Source organism: Balaenoptera borealis (assembly GCF_965194805.1).
Source record: "Balaenoptera borealis genome assembly, chromosome: 4".
NCBI classification, from domain to species: Eukaryota; Metazoa; Chordata; class Mammalia; order Artiodactyla; family Balaenopteridae; genus Balaenoptera; species Balaenoptera borealis.
In genome coordinates this window covers 91,018,395-91,033,637 of record NC_138861.1, presented here as the reverse complement: position 1 = coordinate 91,033,637, position 15,243 = coordinate 91,018,395, and the positions used below count along the sequence as shown (strand labels likewise).

At 37.4% G+C, this 15,243-nt stretch overlaps 1 long non-coding RNA gene across 1 annotated transcript in view; it reads right to left on the bottom strand.

Moving 5' to 3' along the window:
• Positions 1-577: 577 nt before the first annotated feature.
• Positions 578-15,243, bottom strand: part of LOC309627403 — a 436,636-nt gene continuing 421,970 nt past the window's right edge. Inside the window, exon 2 of the long non-coding RNA XR_014243726.1 lies at positions 578-2,274. This is a non-coding gene — a long non-coding RNA (uncharacterized lncRNA). The remainder of the gene's footprint in view (positions 2,275-15,243) is intronic.

The following is a 15,243-nucleotide window of genomic DNA, read 5'->3' as shown; positions in this document are numbered from 1 at the left end:
AACAAAGCAATGGATTTGAGCATTTTGTCCAGAGAGGTCAAATTTACGGATTTCAGGTTCTTGGGGTTTAGGTACTCCACAAAGAAAGAAAGTAAAAATTGAGATACTGAAAGACAATATGAAATTTAAGAGATGTTATAGTGATTATACAAGATGAGTATTCTAGGATAGACATTTCTTTTCTCATTTAATTACTAGGTCAAGGTAAAAGGGTCATAGGTGAATGGCATGATGCTCAAAGGAGGAAGATGTGATGAGTAATTAATTGCAGAATGGTGGAAAGATAATTAGTTAGTATATGAGGGAGATTCCTCATCTTTGCAGATACCATCCCACAAATGGCAATATTTGTCATCTATATATTGTAACTCTCAACTAATTTTCTTAGCCCAGATTTTTCTCCTGCAGTCCAGGCCTGTGTTTTCCAAAATCTTCTTGGTATTTGGACAGATTACATAGACACCTAAAACTCAATATTTGCAACACTGCATAATATTATATTTTCCCTAAAAATCCCCCTCCATCTTTTATCACAAGCATGGTGATTGGTACCATAGTCCCTCTCCTTGAGCAAATCATATATGTGTGTGTCTTCCCTGACTTCTCCATTTTTCTAACTCCTACTTCCCGTTTCCAAAACCTTACAATTTCATATGATTATAATATTGTAAATCATGTATTGTCTTTTCATCTCCATTGGCATTGCAAATATTTATTTATCATTATAATTCTGATCTCTATATCATACTATTTCTCACTCTAATTTTTCACTTATCTTTTGTGTGTGTGCATACATGTAGAATACATATTACTACTGAATTATAAACTCTTTTTTAAAAAGTAAGGTGTATTCCTAATGTCTCGGGTGTTGATGATTTTCTGGCATTTATTTACAGTGGACCGAGATTTCCAAAAACAGAGTGGAAATGTTTAGAATGAAAGGAAAACCAGTAAAGAAGCACAAAGATGTGTCAGAATGAGATTACAGATGAGGGGAGAAGATAGGAGACTTGCCAGTTTTTAATTAAGCCATAGTTTCATATGTATACCTGTTTTTGTTTCTTGTTTTGTTTCCTAATAAAGAGTCCATAAGACAATTCTGATGAAGATAGGAATTTTTTAATCCTTACTTAATATTCAAAAAATAAATTTTGTAAATATCAGGGGTTTTCCTTTAAAATCAGGTGTCTGGAGTGTTGGAGAGATAGGGTTAAGCTAGCTCTGAAGATACTGACCTTTTAAAGGAAACATACGGCTCAAGTGATAAATACCAAGATTTCTAACTTAGGAGGTAAATTCAAATAAAATGATAAGATTTCCATTTTGAATAACTGGATAGATGGTGGTGCTCGGGCATAGAGGGAGAGGAAAAGGAGAAGGGGCAGGAAGTGGAGGACAAAAATGAGGAGAAGGAGGAAGAGAAGGAGAAGGAAAAAAAGGAGGAGGAGGAGAAGGAACAATTTCCAAATGAAAGCAGGGTTGGGTATTATAAAAGTTGACTTTGAAGCAGAATGTGTAAAGAGTGTACAGTAGAATGATGAAAACACAGGGATTTGTTGGACCAAGTCATTACTAAGGATTTATTTTTGAGAATTACTTGCTTAAAATGATTGTTGACATTAAGAGACTCTGAAAACATATGGAGGAATTTTTATAGGTTTCATCTTTAATTTCCATTTTCAGAAAAAGTACATGATGGCAGCTTTTCAAATACTCTCTGGAAGTAGGTAATTCCAGTATACACTCGTTCCTGTAATAATTCTAAACACTGTTAGATATAAATGAAGTAAACAATATACACAAAATTTCATCATTGTAATAATAAATTACATTTCTTTTATTTATAGATCTTTATTGGAGTGTAATTGCTTCACAATACTGTGTTAGTTTCTGTTATACAACAAAGTGAATCAGCCATATGCATACATATATCCCCATATCCCCTCCTTCATGAGCCTCCCTCCCACCCTCCCTATCCCACCCCTCTAGGTCATCGCAAAGCACCGAGCTAATCTCCCTGTGCTATGCAGCAGCTTCCCATTAGCTATTTTACATTTGGTAGTGTATATATGTCACTGCTACTCTCACTTCGCCCCAGCTTCCCCCCACCCCTCACCATGTCCTCAAGTCCATTCTCTATGTCTACATCTTTATTCCTGCCCTGCCACTAGGTTCATCTGTACCATTTTTTTTTTTTTTTTAGATTCCATATATATGCGTTAGCATACGGTATTTGTTTTTCTTTTTCTGACTTACTTCACTCTGTATGACAGACTCTAGATCCATCCACCTCACTACAAATAACGCAAGTTCATTTCTTTTTACAGCTGAGTAATATTCCATTGTGTATATGCGCCACATCTTCTTTATCCATTCATTCTGTCAATGGACACTTAGGTTGCTTCCATGTCCTGGCTATTGTAAATAGTGCTGCAATGAACATTGTGGTACATGTCTCTCTCTCTCTTTTTTTTTTTTAAAAGAAATTTATTCATTTATTTATTTATTTATTTATATTTGGCTGCATTGGGTATTTGTTGCTGCATGCAGGCTTTCTCTAGTTGTGGCGAGTGGGGACTACTCATTGCAGTTCATGGGCTTCCCATTGCTGTGGCTTTTCTTGTTGTGGAGCATGGGCTCTAGTCATGCAGGCTTCAGTAGTTGTGGCTTGCGGGCTCTAGATTGCAGGCTCAGTAGTTGTGGCACATGGGCTTAGTTGCTCCGCAGCATGTGGGATCTTCCCGGACCAGGGCTCAAACCCATGTCCCCTGCACTGGCAGGCAGATTCTTAACCACTGTGCCACCAGGGAAGTCCCAGGTCTCTTTTTGAATTATGGTTTTCTCAGGGGATATGCCCAGTAGTGGGATTGCTGGGTCATATGGTAATTCTATTTTTAGTTTTTTAAGGAACCTCCATACTGTTCTCCATAGTGGTTGTATCAATTTACATTCCCACCAACAGTGCAAGAGGGTTCCCTTTTCATCACACCCTTTCCAGCATTTATTGTTTCTAGATTTTTGGATAATGGCCATTCTGACTGGTGTGAGGTGATACCTCATTGTAGTTTTGATTTGCATTTCTCTAATAATTAGTGATGTTGAGCATAATTTCATGTGGCTCTTGGGTATCTGTATGTCTTCTTTGGTGAAATGTCTATTTAGGCCTTCTGCCCATTTTTTAATTGGGTTGTTTGGTTTTTTTGATATTGAGCAACATGAGCTGTTTGTATATTTTGGAGATTAATCCTTTGTCCATTGTTTCATTTGTAAATATTTTCTCCCATTCTGAGGATTGCCTTTTTGTCTTGTTTCTTCTTTTGCTGTGCAAAAGCTTTTAAGTTTAATTAGGTTCCATTGTTTATTCTTGTTTTTATTTTCATTACTCTAGGAGGTGGGTCATAAAAGATCTTGCTGTGGTTAATGTCAGAGTGTTTTTCCTATATTTTCTTCTAAGAGTTTTATAGTGTCTGGTCTTACATTTGGGTCTTTAATCCATTTGGAGTTTATTTTTGTGAATGGTGTTAGGTAGTGTTATAATTTCATTCTTTTACATGTAGCTGTCCAGTTTTCCCAGCACCACTTATTGAAGTGACTGTCTTTCCTCCATTATATAGTCTTGCTTTCTCTGTCATAGAATGACCATAGGTGCATGGGCGTACTCCTGGCTTTCTATCCTGTTCCATTGATCTATATTTCTGTTTTTGTGCCAGTACCATACTGTCTTGATTACTGAAGCTTTGTAGTATAGTTTGAAGTTGGGGAGCCTGATTCCTCCAGTTTTTCTTTCTCAAGATTGCTTTGGCTATTCAGGGTGTTTTGTGTTTCCATATGAATTGAAAACTTTTTTGTTCTAATTATGTGAAGAATGCAATTGCTAGTTTGATAGGGATTGCATTGAATCTGTAGATTGCTTTGGATAGTATAGTCATTTTCATAATATTGATTCTTCCAATCCAAGAACATGGTATATTTCTCCATTGTTTATGTCATCTTTGATTTCTTTCATCAGTGTTTTATAGTTTTCTGAGTACAAGTCTTTCACCTCCTTAGGTAGGTTTATTCCTAGGTACTTTATTCTTTTTGTTGTGATGGTAAATGAGATTGTTTCCTTAATTTCTCTTTCTGATTTTTCATTGTTAGTGTATAGGAATGCAAGAGATTTCTGTGTATTAATTTTGTATCCTGCAACCTTACCAAATTCATTAATTAGTTCTTGTAGTTTTCTGGTGGCATCTTTAGGATTTTCTATGTAAAGTATCATGTCATCTGCAAACAGTGACAGTTTTACATCTTTTCCAAATTGTATTCCTTTTATTTCTTTTTCTTCTCAGACTGCTGTGGCTAGGACTTCCAAAACTATGTTGAATAATAGTTGTGAGAGTGAACATCCTTGTCTTGTTCCTGATCTTGGTAGAAATGCTTTCAGGTTTTCACCATTGAGTAGAGGTTTGCTGTGGGTTTGTCATATATGGCCTTTATTATGTTGAGGTAGGTTCCCTGTATAACCCATTTTCTGGAGAGTTTTTTTATCATAAATGGGTGTTGAATTTTGTCAAAAGCATTTTCTGCATCTTTTGAGATGATCATATGATTTTTATTCCTTAATTTGTTAATATGGTGTATCACATTGATTGATTTGCATATACTGACGAATCCTTGCATCCCTGGGATAAATCCTACTTGATCATGGTGTATGACCCTTTTAATATGTTGTTGGATTTTGCTTGCTAGTATTTTGTTCAGGGATATATTCATCGGGGATATTGGTCTATAATTTTCTTTTTTTGTGATAACTTTTTCTGGTTTTGGTATCAGCATGAAGGTGGCTTTGTAGAATGAATTTGGGAGTGTTCCTCCCTCTGCAATTTTTTGGAAGAGTTTGAGAAGGATCAGTATTAGCTCTTCTCTAAATGTTTGGTAGAATTTGCCTGTGAAGCCACCTGGTCCTGGACTTTTGTTTTTTGGGAGATTTTTAATTACAGTTTCAATTTCATTACTTGTGATAGGTCTGTTTATATTTTCTAATTCTTCCTGGTTAGGTTTTGGGAAATTGTACCTTCCCAAGAATTTGTCCATTTCTTCATGGTTGTCCATTTTATTGGCATACAGTTGTTTGTAGTAGTCTCATAAACCTTTGTATTTCTGTGGTGTCAGTTGTGATTTCTTGTTTTCCATTTCTAATTTTACTGATTTGCATCATCTCCCTTTTTTTTTTGATGAGTCTGGCTAAGGGTTTATCAATTTTATTTATCTTCTCAAAGAACTAACTTTCAGTTTTATTGATCTTTGCTATTTTTTTCTTCATTTCTATTTCCTTTATTTCTGCTCTGATCTTTATGATTTCTTTCCTTCTACTGACTTTGGGTTTTCTTTGTTCTTCTTTCTCTACTTTATTTGGGTGTACGGTTAGATTGTTTATTTGAGATTTTTCTTGTTTCTTGAGGTAGGATTTTATTGCTATAAACTTCCCTCTTAGAACTGCTTTTGCTGCATCCCATAGGTTTTGGGTCATCGTGTTTTTGTTGTCATTTGTTTCTATGTATGTTTTTATTTCTTCTTTGATTTCTTCAGTAATCTCTTGGTTATTTAGTAGCACACTGTTTAGCTTCCATGCATTCGTGCTTTTTTCAGTTTTTTTCCTGTAGTTGATTTCCATCTCACAGTGTTGTGGTCAGAAAAGATGATTGATATGATTTCAATTTTCTGAAATCTTCCAAGGCTTGATTTGTGACCCAAGATGTGATCTATCCTGGAGAATGTTTGTGTGCACTTAGAAGAAAGTGTAATCTGCTGTTTTTGGATGGAATGTCCTATAAATATCAATTAAATCTACCTGTCTATTGTGTCATTTAAAGTTTGTGTTTCGTTATTTATTTTCTGTTTGGAGGATCTGTCCATTGGTGTAAATGGGGTGTTATATTCCCCTACTATTATTGTGTTACTGTCAATTTCCCCTTTCATGGTTGTTAGCATGTGCCTTATGTATTGAGGTGCTCCTATGTTGGGTGCATAAACACTTATAATTGTTATATCTTCTTCTTGGTTGATCCCTTGATCATTATGTTGTGTCCTTCCTTGTTTCTTGTAACAGTCTTTATTTTAAAGCCTATTTTGTCTGAAATGAGAATTGCTTCTCCAGCTTTCTTTTGATTTCCATTTGTATGGAATATCTTTTTCCATCCCCTCACTTTCAGTCTGTATGTGTTCCTAGGTCTGAAGTGGGTCTCTTGTAGGCAGCGTATATATGGCTCTTGTTTTTGTATCCATTCAGCCAGTCTGTGTCTTTTGGTTGGGGCATTTAATCCATTTACATGCATGGTTATTATTGATATGTATGTTCCTATTACCATTTTCTTAATTGTTTTGGAATTGTTTTTGTGGGTGTTTTTCTTCTCTTGTGTTTCCTGCCTAGAGAAGTTTCTTTAGCATTTGTTGTAAAGCTGGTTTGGTGGTGCTGAATTCTCTTAGCTTTTGCTTGTCTGAAAAGCTTCTGATTTCTCCATCGAATCTGAATGAGATCCTTGCTGGGTAGAGTAATCTTGGTTGTAGGTTTTTCCTTTTCATCACGTTAAGTATAACCTGCCTCTCCCTTCTGGCCTGCAGAGTTTCTGCTGAAAAATCAGCTGATAACCTTATGGGGATTCCTTTGTATGTTATTTTTTGTTTTTCCCTTGCTGCTTTTAATATTTTTCTTTGAATTTAATTTTTGTTAGTTTGATTAATATGTGTCTTGGTGTGTTTCTCCCAGGGTTTATCCTGTATGGGACTCTCTATGCTTCCTGGACTTGGGTGACTATCTCCTTTTCCATGTTAGGGAAGTTTTCCACTATAATCTCTTTAAATATTTTCTCAGACCCTTTCTTTTTCTCTTCTTCTTCTGGGACCCTTATAATTCGAATGTTGGTGCATTTAGTGTTGTCCCAGAGGTCTCTGAGATTGTCTTCAATTCTTTTCATTCTTTTTTCTTTATTCTGTTCCTCAGCAGTTATTTCCACCATTTTGTCTCCAGTTCACTTATTCGTTCTTCTGCCTCAGTTATTCTGTTATTGATTCCTTCTAGTGTATTTTTCATTTCAGTTATTGTGTTGTTCATCTCTGTTTGTCTGTTCTTTATTTCTTCTTGATCTTTGTTAAACATTTCTTGTATTTTCTCAATCAGTGCTTCCATTCTATTTCTGAGATTCTGGATCATCTTTACTATCATTACTCTGAATTCTTTTTCACGTAGATTGCCTATTTCCTCTCCATTTATTTGGTCTTGTAGTATTTTATGTTGCTCCTTCACGTGTGACCCATTTTTGCCATCTCATTTTTTTTTTTTTTTTTTTTGATGAGTGGGATTGTGTTCCTGTCTTACTTATTGTGTTGTTTGGCCTGAGGCTTCTAACACTGGAGTTTGTAGGCTGTTGGGTACAGCTGGGTCTTGGTGCTGAGATGACGACCTCCGGGAGACCTCACTCTGATGAATATTCCCTGGGGTCTGAGGTTTTCTCTTAGTCCAGTAGTTCGGACTCAGAGCTCCCACTGCAGGAGCTTTGGCCTGAACCCTGGCTCATGAACAAAGATCCCGCATGCCATGCAGGGTGGCCAAAAGAAAAAAAATAGAGAGAACAATAACAAAGTAAAATATAAAATTAGACTAGGAAACTAACACATATGTTAGAAAGAATGTAAAAATAAAATATAGATGAAAAACAAACAGAAAGTAAAACAGAACCCCAATAGTAAAGAAGAGGAGGAGAAAAAAAAAGGTGGAAACGGCCTTGGCTGTGGAGGGCGTGGCCTAATGAGGGGTGGGGTTTGGGTGGCAGGTGGGGCCTATGCTTAGGACCCACAGGGCTGGAAAAGGCCCTGGAGGTGTGTGGGGGGGTGTGGCTTAGGCTCATCGGAACAGAAGGGGCCCAGGCATACCTCTTGCCTCTGGTCTCAGAGGGCAGGGCACCCCATCTGGGAGCTCAGCAGGCTTCCAGGGTCTGAGTGGCCGGGGCCAATGCCCTCCTCTCCTCTCTTGCTCCTCTGGTCCTGGAGGGCCCCTCCCACCTGCCTCTACTGGTCTACCCCCAGCCTCCCTCCTATGCCCCCAGGACCAATGTGGCACAGAGGGGACCTCTGAGGGCGTAGGACCCGGCCGGAGAGCCAGTCAGACTTTCCCACCTGATTGGGCAGGGGAAATGCTGGGTGCTCTCCCCCCGATCTAAGCCCCCCCAGGTTCCCTCCAGGCGTGGGAACCCCTCCCCCCTCTCAGCCACCCCTCAGGGGCACCAGTCCTGTCTGGCCTCCACTTCTCCTCCCCGCTCAGTCCCCCACATGTTACTCATTCGCTTGGGTGTTCCTCTTGTCTCCTTGGGCATTGAGGTCCCCCACCAGTGTCTGCCAGGCGCCATAGTTGTGGGGAGAAGGAAACTCCACGTTTTCCCACACCACCACCTTGACTCTGCCCCCTGTAATAGTAAATTATATTTCAAATGTATGCTATGTGTTGGACATGTGCCACTTACTCCTTTACATGTTTTACCCTATTTAATCCTCACAAGTCACAACAACCCTTCAATGTACATAGGCACAGAGAAATTATCTAAATAAGTGTCCACTGACATAAAGCTAGGGTGTGGTGGAGTGACAGTTTGCACCTGGATAAACTGTCTCTAGGGCTGCTACAGTAACCACATGGACAGTGAAATGTCACTTTTGGACTCCACCTATTCTATATCCAGTTACATTGTTTCCACTGGACTGAATACCATGAATGTAATAGCAAAAGCAATGCTATACCCTCTTAGGTACTAAGTATCTGGGAGAAGAATTACCTTGGAGATATAGAACATATTTAATTCAAAGAAATGACAGGAATTCTTGTAGAAGAATATAATTCAACAACTAGTAAAACAAATGATTTCAATTTTTAAGTGCTCTATTAAAATAGCATTGTGTTGTTGACTAAAATCTTAAGGAAGAATAGAATGAATCCTTAAAAACTCTATTAAAAACAATATTTACCAGATCTGGATTAACGTAAACCCAGGGAATGAGTTGTAAAATAATTTCACTAAAACACACACATTGAAATACAGATGTATCTTATTTTTTTTCTACTTAAAAATAATCAATAACAGACTCAGGACACTCATATTACTTTCTTGTATTTATTTATTTATTGGCTGCCCTGTGTGGCTTGTGGAATCTTAGTTCCCTGACCAGGGGATGAACCCGGCCCCTCAGCAGTGAAAGTACGGAGTCCTAACTGCTGGACTGCCAGGGAATTCCCATGCTCATTTTTCTTAAAAGAATGATTGATTAAGTAAGAATATCTCTATAATAGCATCTATCACACTACCTCAAAATTTCTATTTTTAGTTGTAGGGCTGTCCAAACAGTTATAAATGTAACACAACTGATAGACCATGATAAGTCTGTAAATAAGTCTAAATTGGAGAAAAGAGAAAGACACTTTTACTTGAATATAATTTGTTAGCTAATTCAGGCTGGTGAGAGACAACCTCTCCATTGTTTGTAACTGCACATTCTTTATTTGTAATTCTTAGAAGTTACTAGTTTCACAAAAATGTTTGTGAGTTGAATATTTTATAAACATTATTTTTCTCACTAGACTTTCTAGTCTATCATTTATAACAAAGATTATTAAGCTCTGCTAATTTTTCCTCCATTGGTGATAGGCAAAAACAAATACAAGTTCCACTCTTTCCTTAAATCCCATAAAGCATAGTAACACTTCCCTACACACAAAAATAGAAAATGTAATAAAAATCAGTCCTTTTCAAGTTTAGAAAATATAATTAAAAGTTAATTTTATTCATAATTTTAACAATAATAATACATCATAAAATCTCTTAGAATAAACCTCAGAAAGAATGTGCAAGACATAATCAAACCAACAGTAAAATTTTACTGAAAGATGTTTAAAAAAAAAGGTCCCCCACATAGGTGAAATTCACCACTTTCCTGTATGGAGTGCCTAACAAATATTAGCTAAATAAATACTGTTTAATACATGGATAAATTAAAATGTATTTCTCTAGAGAAAGAAATTACTGACTTATTCTGATCCATTGCAGCCTCCTATGGCAAAATCTGAACTCCCTTGTGAACAGTTATGTATCAATATATCAAAAAGCAGAACTAGGAACTGGGTAGTCCATGTACTCCAATATATTTAAAAGGAAAGGTTTGCCACAGGGATAGTCCATGATATATTATGGATTAACCATTTCAATTGTTCTATTTCTTATTGGGTGTTTAACCTGGGACAAATTTGACAGAAGCTTTGACAGATTCTAGATACAGATATAGAGCTAGAGATAAACATATAAATGTAGTTATAGATGACAAGTGTAGATACAGAAAGCCAATGTCAATATCTCTATCTACACCTCTCTCTAAATATATTAGACAACTCGTCACATAGATTATTCATGGGGATTAAATTATGCCATGCATAAACTACTCTTTACATTCCCTAGCACATAGTAAAGTCATGATAAATATTATTGTCATTATTGTTATAATCATTTTAAACTATGTCTATGTTTGGCATGTTGCAACATCTGATCTGAAAGCCGTTAATTTTGCCAACATCCGAAGTCCTTGGTTTGAGTCTAGGACCCTCCACACACTGATGTTATGGCACTGGGAAAGGACTTATTTTCCCTAAGTCTCAGTTTACTGATTCTAAATGGGGAAAATATATTTTTACCTCTTAGTAATTGGAAATGTGTTTTATTCTAGAAAGAAGTATAAAAGAGTTAAAGCAGCATCATTAGTTTGTCATCATTACCATTTTTCAGGAGGTAGTCCCAGTGAAAGTCAATTGGAGAAAGACAAGAAACTGGGTTCTACTACAAAGAAGGTGGTGCTCTTTTCTAGTCATCTGATAATCCTAAATCACAACTGGATATTCTCAGTAAAGTGAAGACAGGTTTGGAGTAGTATTTATGGTGAGAATAAATGCATTTTCCCAAGTGTCTTGGAAATCACTCAATTCTTTTTAAAGTTCAAGAAGAAATGTGACCAAATTCTGCATACTCTCTCTGGATCATCTCTAACAATGCCATTCAGTAATGCTTAATCATTTGAGGTCCTATTACAAAAAATTGTATTATAAAATATCTTTCAATATTCTACCATCACAAGAATATGTAAAGTTTGTTTGTAGTTCTCTGTAGTTTTAGTTGTGCAGAAGTGGCTGTGCTTAAGAATAGTTCATGCTAATACTGGTCCCTGATTTTTATTGCTTAAATTCTGTTCACATGTGTGAATGGTAATATTTGATGATATTCATAACATCACTATTGCTTAAATGCCTCTTTTTGCCACCAAAAAAAAAAAAAAGATAGGAGACGTTGCTTCATTCTCATTGGTAATCAAGGTAAGAAAAATTCAGTCAATATAGCAGAAAATATGTAATAATTTTCATAGGTTTTGGACACTTTGAATCAGAAATTCAATTATAGGCATGAATTTGGAGACCAAGAAATAGATGAAGATGATGTGGTTCTTGCTTCTTTTACCCTTGTTCCTCAAAACTTAAGTGAAATATTGATATGAAAATCATGTTGTAAAGCACGACCAAGTTTTTCCTGTAATAAGGTGAGAATGAACTCAATCACATAAACATTCCTTTAAGAAACAATCTAAAAGTTTATTATGCTTGAGTGAACTTTTTCATCATCTATAAAATTATTGGAAAATCTTTTATTATAATTTATAATTTCCCTCAACCTGTCAATCATCCTTACTTAAAAATTGTTTGTCAGAATATTTCTAAGACAAAAACACAAATTGGAACAAATTCAATGACATTTTCACTGAACAGAAAACTCCTATAATTAGGATGATTACATTAACAGAATCTCCGCCTAAGAAGAAATTTCAGAGATCCTAGGCTAAGTTTTTTTCTTGTTGATTTAAAAATAATATGTCTCAGTACATGGTAAAACCAATCCTTCATGTGGGTGCTAGTGAATTCTAATCAATAATTAACTTTTTTTGCTACAAGTAAGCGTGTATCATTTTATGTGGCTGTGTCTTAGCAGGACTATTGAGATGAGTGGGGTATTCCCTGGGGCAAGCTCCAGTTAGGGTACAAATGATATTTACTTATTTGGATAAGAGAATATTAAACTGGATAGAAAATAATATGGTGAATGCATTAGTCGGGGTCCTATCAGAGGACAGAAATCACATCAGGAATTTGAACAAAGAATTTAACAAATAAGAACTATTATCTAATACCTATTAATTTAAAAGGGTTAAAAAGCATGCTAAAGAAAAAAATAATTATAAAAGCTATAAGGATCAGTCACTAATACTGAGGCGGAATACCCAAAAAAAGAACAAACTTGGGAGAGCTTTGCTCCACCCCAAGTCTGAGATGCAGACTTCATCGGAAAGCATATGTCCTTAGTCCAATGTTTGATGGAGAAGTTTTCTGAGGTGCTATAGTCCAGGGTTGAAAATTGGGAAACTGCTCAATGGGACACTGGCAAGACTTAATGAAGAGCTCTCTGGAGTGCTGGGGAGACTCACGGAAAATATTCTCACTGATGTGTCAGCAAGACCTACTGGGAAGCGGCCCACTGGTGTAATCCTTTCCTTGCAGGAAAGCTGTCTGCTGGAATGCTACTGCAGTTCACTGACGATGAGAACCAGTAGGAGTCCAGCCATATTCTGGCAGTCATGCACCACAGGACCAAGAAAGAAAAGCTTACTGGAACCAGGAGGACAAGTTCCTTTCTCCTGCAGTATCCTTCTAGCGCTGTCCACTGACAAATTTAACTATGCCAACTGGTAAAGGAGAGATGTTTCCAGGTTTACTCAGAAAAGTATTGGCTGGCACAGTGGTATTCCAACAATTTCAAAAACTTTATCCCATAAGGATAACAGAGAACTCATTTAGGGCAGAAAAACAGCAAGATGAGCCTAGTTGAAGGGGAATAACAGTGCCCTGTAACTTTATCAAAACTCATTATCTAAATTCAAAATGTAAGGCACAATTAAGCTTTAACTAGCTCTTACAGTTACCAGTAAATGGCCATATACATGGTACCATCTGCCAGGAGCCCCAGTGGAAAGCTTGGAGTGTTTAGTGGACTCTTCTGTTATGGTAAGCCTTCAACCCCAGTGTTTCTCTTCCCACTGTGAGGAGCCTTGTAATGACTGATCAGCTTGTGCACCTTGTGACCTGGGCAGTTTATGGACTGGTGAAGTTTTTGAGAGAAAGCCAGCTCAGATTGCTGGCTTCATTTCTGTGTACTTTGCTTCTCTCTGGTATCCTGACTTCTCAAGTGTTGATGCCTTGGTCACCCTAAGTTTCAGCTTTTTTCTTCTAGCACCATGGAAAGATCTGTTAAGATTCTCTACCTCTTGGAGATAATTCTTGCTCAGCATCTCCATGTTAATATCTTTATTATGTGTGTTTTTTCTGTCTATCATTTTATCCCCTAAGTTCCATAGTCCCTCGTTGCTACACACTGAGCCAGGGAGGTAGATTCTATACAAATGAAACACACAGAGAACAATTAAAGGCAACACTTAGGTGAGAACCAGACAATATAAGTGATACATTATTTGTGCTGAGAATATGGCCAGAGCGGGCTCCTGTAAAGACGGGTTCCTATTGCAAGCACATAAATATATATTTAATTTGTATTCAAATGGCATATGAGAGAGGCACGGCACATCCCATACATTATTATTAGTTTACTTTTTCCTCTCAAAAACCTGAACTGGGAATTTCTGGCTAAAGGGTTTTCAAGAGAGTTCAAGTAAAACAAATAGCAACATTTATTCATTCAACAAATATTTTCATGGTAGAATGAAGGCTTCAGGGCCATGCAGGCTCATTATGGATAACCAGTTACGTGATCTTGGTCAACTTTCTCAACTCTCTGAGACTCCATTTTTTCTACAATGTGAGTGCAGCCCCTAGGCTCCTCCCACCCTGGAATGCAATTACGCCTATTGTATTCAGGTTTTCCAATTCAGTGACCACAGTTCTCATTGTAAGGCCTGCCCTGCAGTGGACCATTCAGCCTGTTTCATTCAGGTTCAAACACAAGCAGCATTAGTGGAGACAAACATGCTTCAGGAGCAAATAGTCCTGATTGTCACATCACTCACAATGATTGTACAGTGTCCCTTCCTCACCACACACCTATAGTCACACTGAAAACACTTCATGGCTTTTTGACAAAAGAGGAAAAAATCTGAGCTTAGTTCACGGATGGGTTATCTCAGTATATGGGTGCGGCTGAAAATGGATGCTGGCTCCACTATAGCTGCACTCAGGGATAGCACCGAAAGACAGTGATGAGGGAAATCCTTTAAAGGACAGATATTTTGGTAGTACATCTGTACTTGCTTTGTGTGGAAGAGGAAGTAGCGCAAGTTTAGAACATAGGCAGACACACAGACAGTTGTAAGTGATTTGCCTATTGGTCAGAGACCCGGAAGAAGAAAGATTGGAAGATTGGAGATGAAGATATGGCCTATCAGCTTATGAAAGGACTGAGCAGTAGTGGTCACATAGCATGAAGATTATTTTATTGTATTCTTAATGCCTACCAGAGCTCATCAATCCTGGAAGAGACACTAAATTACCAAACAGACAGAATGACTCAGCCAGTTGATATCAATCAGTCTCTGTCACTGACCATCCCAGGACAGGCGTGATGGGTATGTGAATGGAGTAGCCAAAGGGACAGAGCTTTAGGCTATACACGGGCTTCCACTCTCCAAGTCTGGTCAAACTGCTGATGCTTTTAAATGCCCAATCTTCTAGAATGAGAAATGAACACTGAATGATTAGCACAGTACTTTTCTTCAAGGATATTAACCAGTCCTTAGTGGTGCATTGATTAAATTGGAACTCTTCCATATTAGAATGGAGCAGCAATTCATTTTCTCTGCAATCACCATTTATTCTGCAGTTGAGTTTCCCTTTCCTGCCCACACCTCCTCAACCAGAGGATGAGTCTTGGTCACCCCCCAGGTGAATCGTCTTGATCTCAGAAGTGCTGATAGCCTAAGGCTGAGGGGGGAATATAGTCACGTAGAGAAGGGAGAAAATGTGTTGCTTCTGGACCTGGGGCAGGAAGTGGTGCTGTAATTTGTTCCACTAATCTTTCTTTAACTATTTTTACCCAGGAAAAGAGGCCCACTGTACTGATGTAGCTGTTTGCAGGACTCAAACTAAGAAAGTGGATCTAAGTAGCATTACAAGAGGAC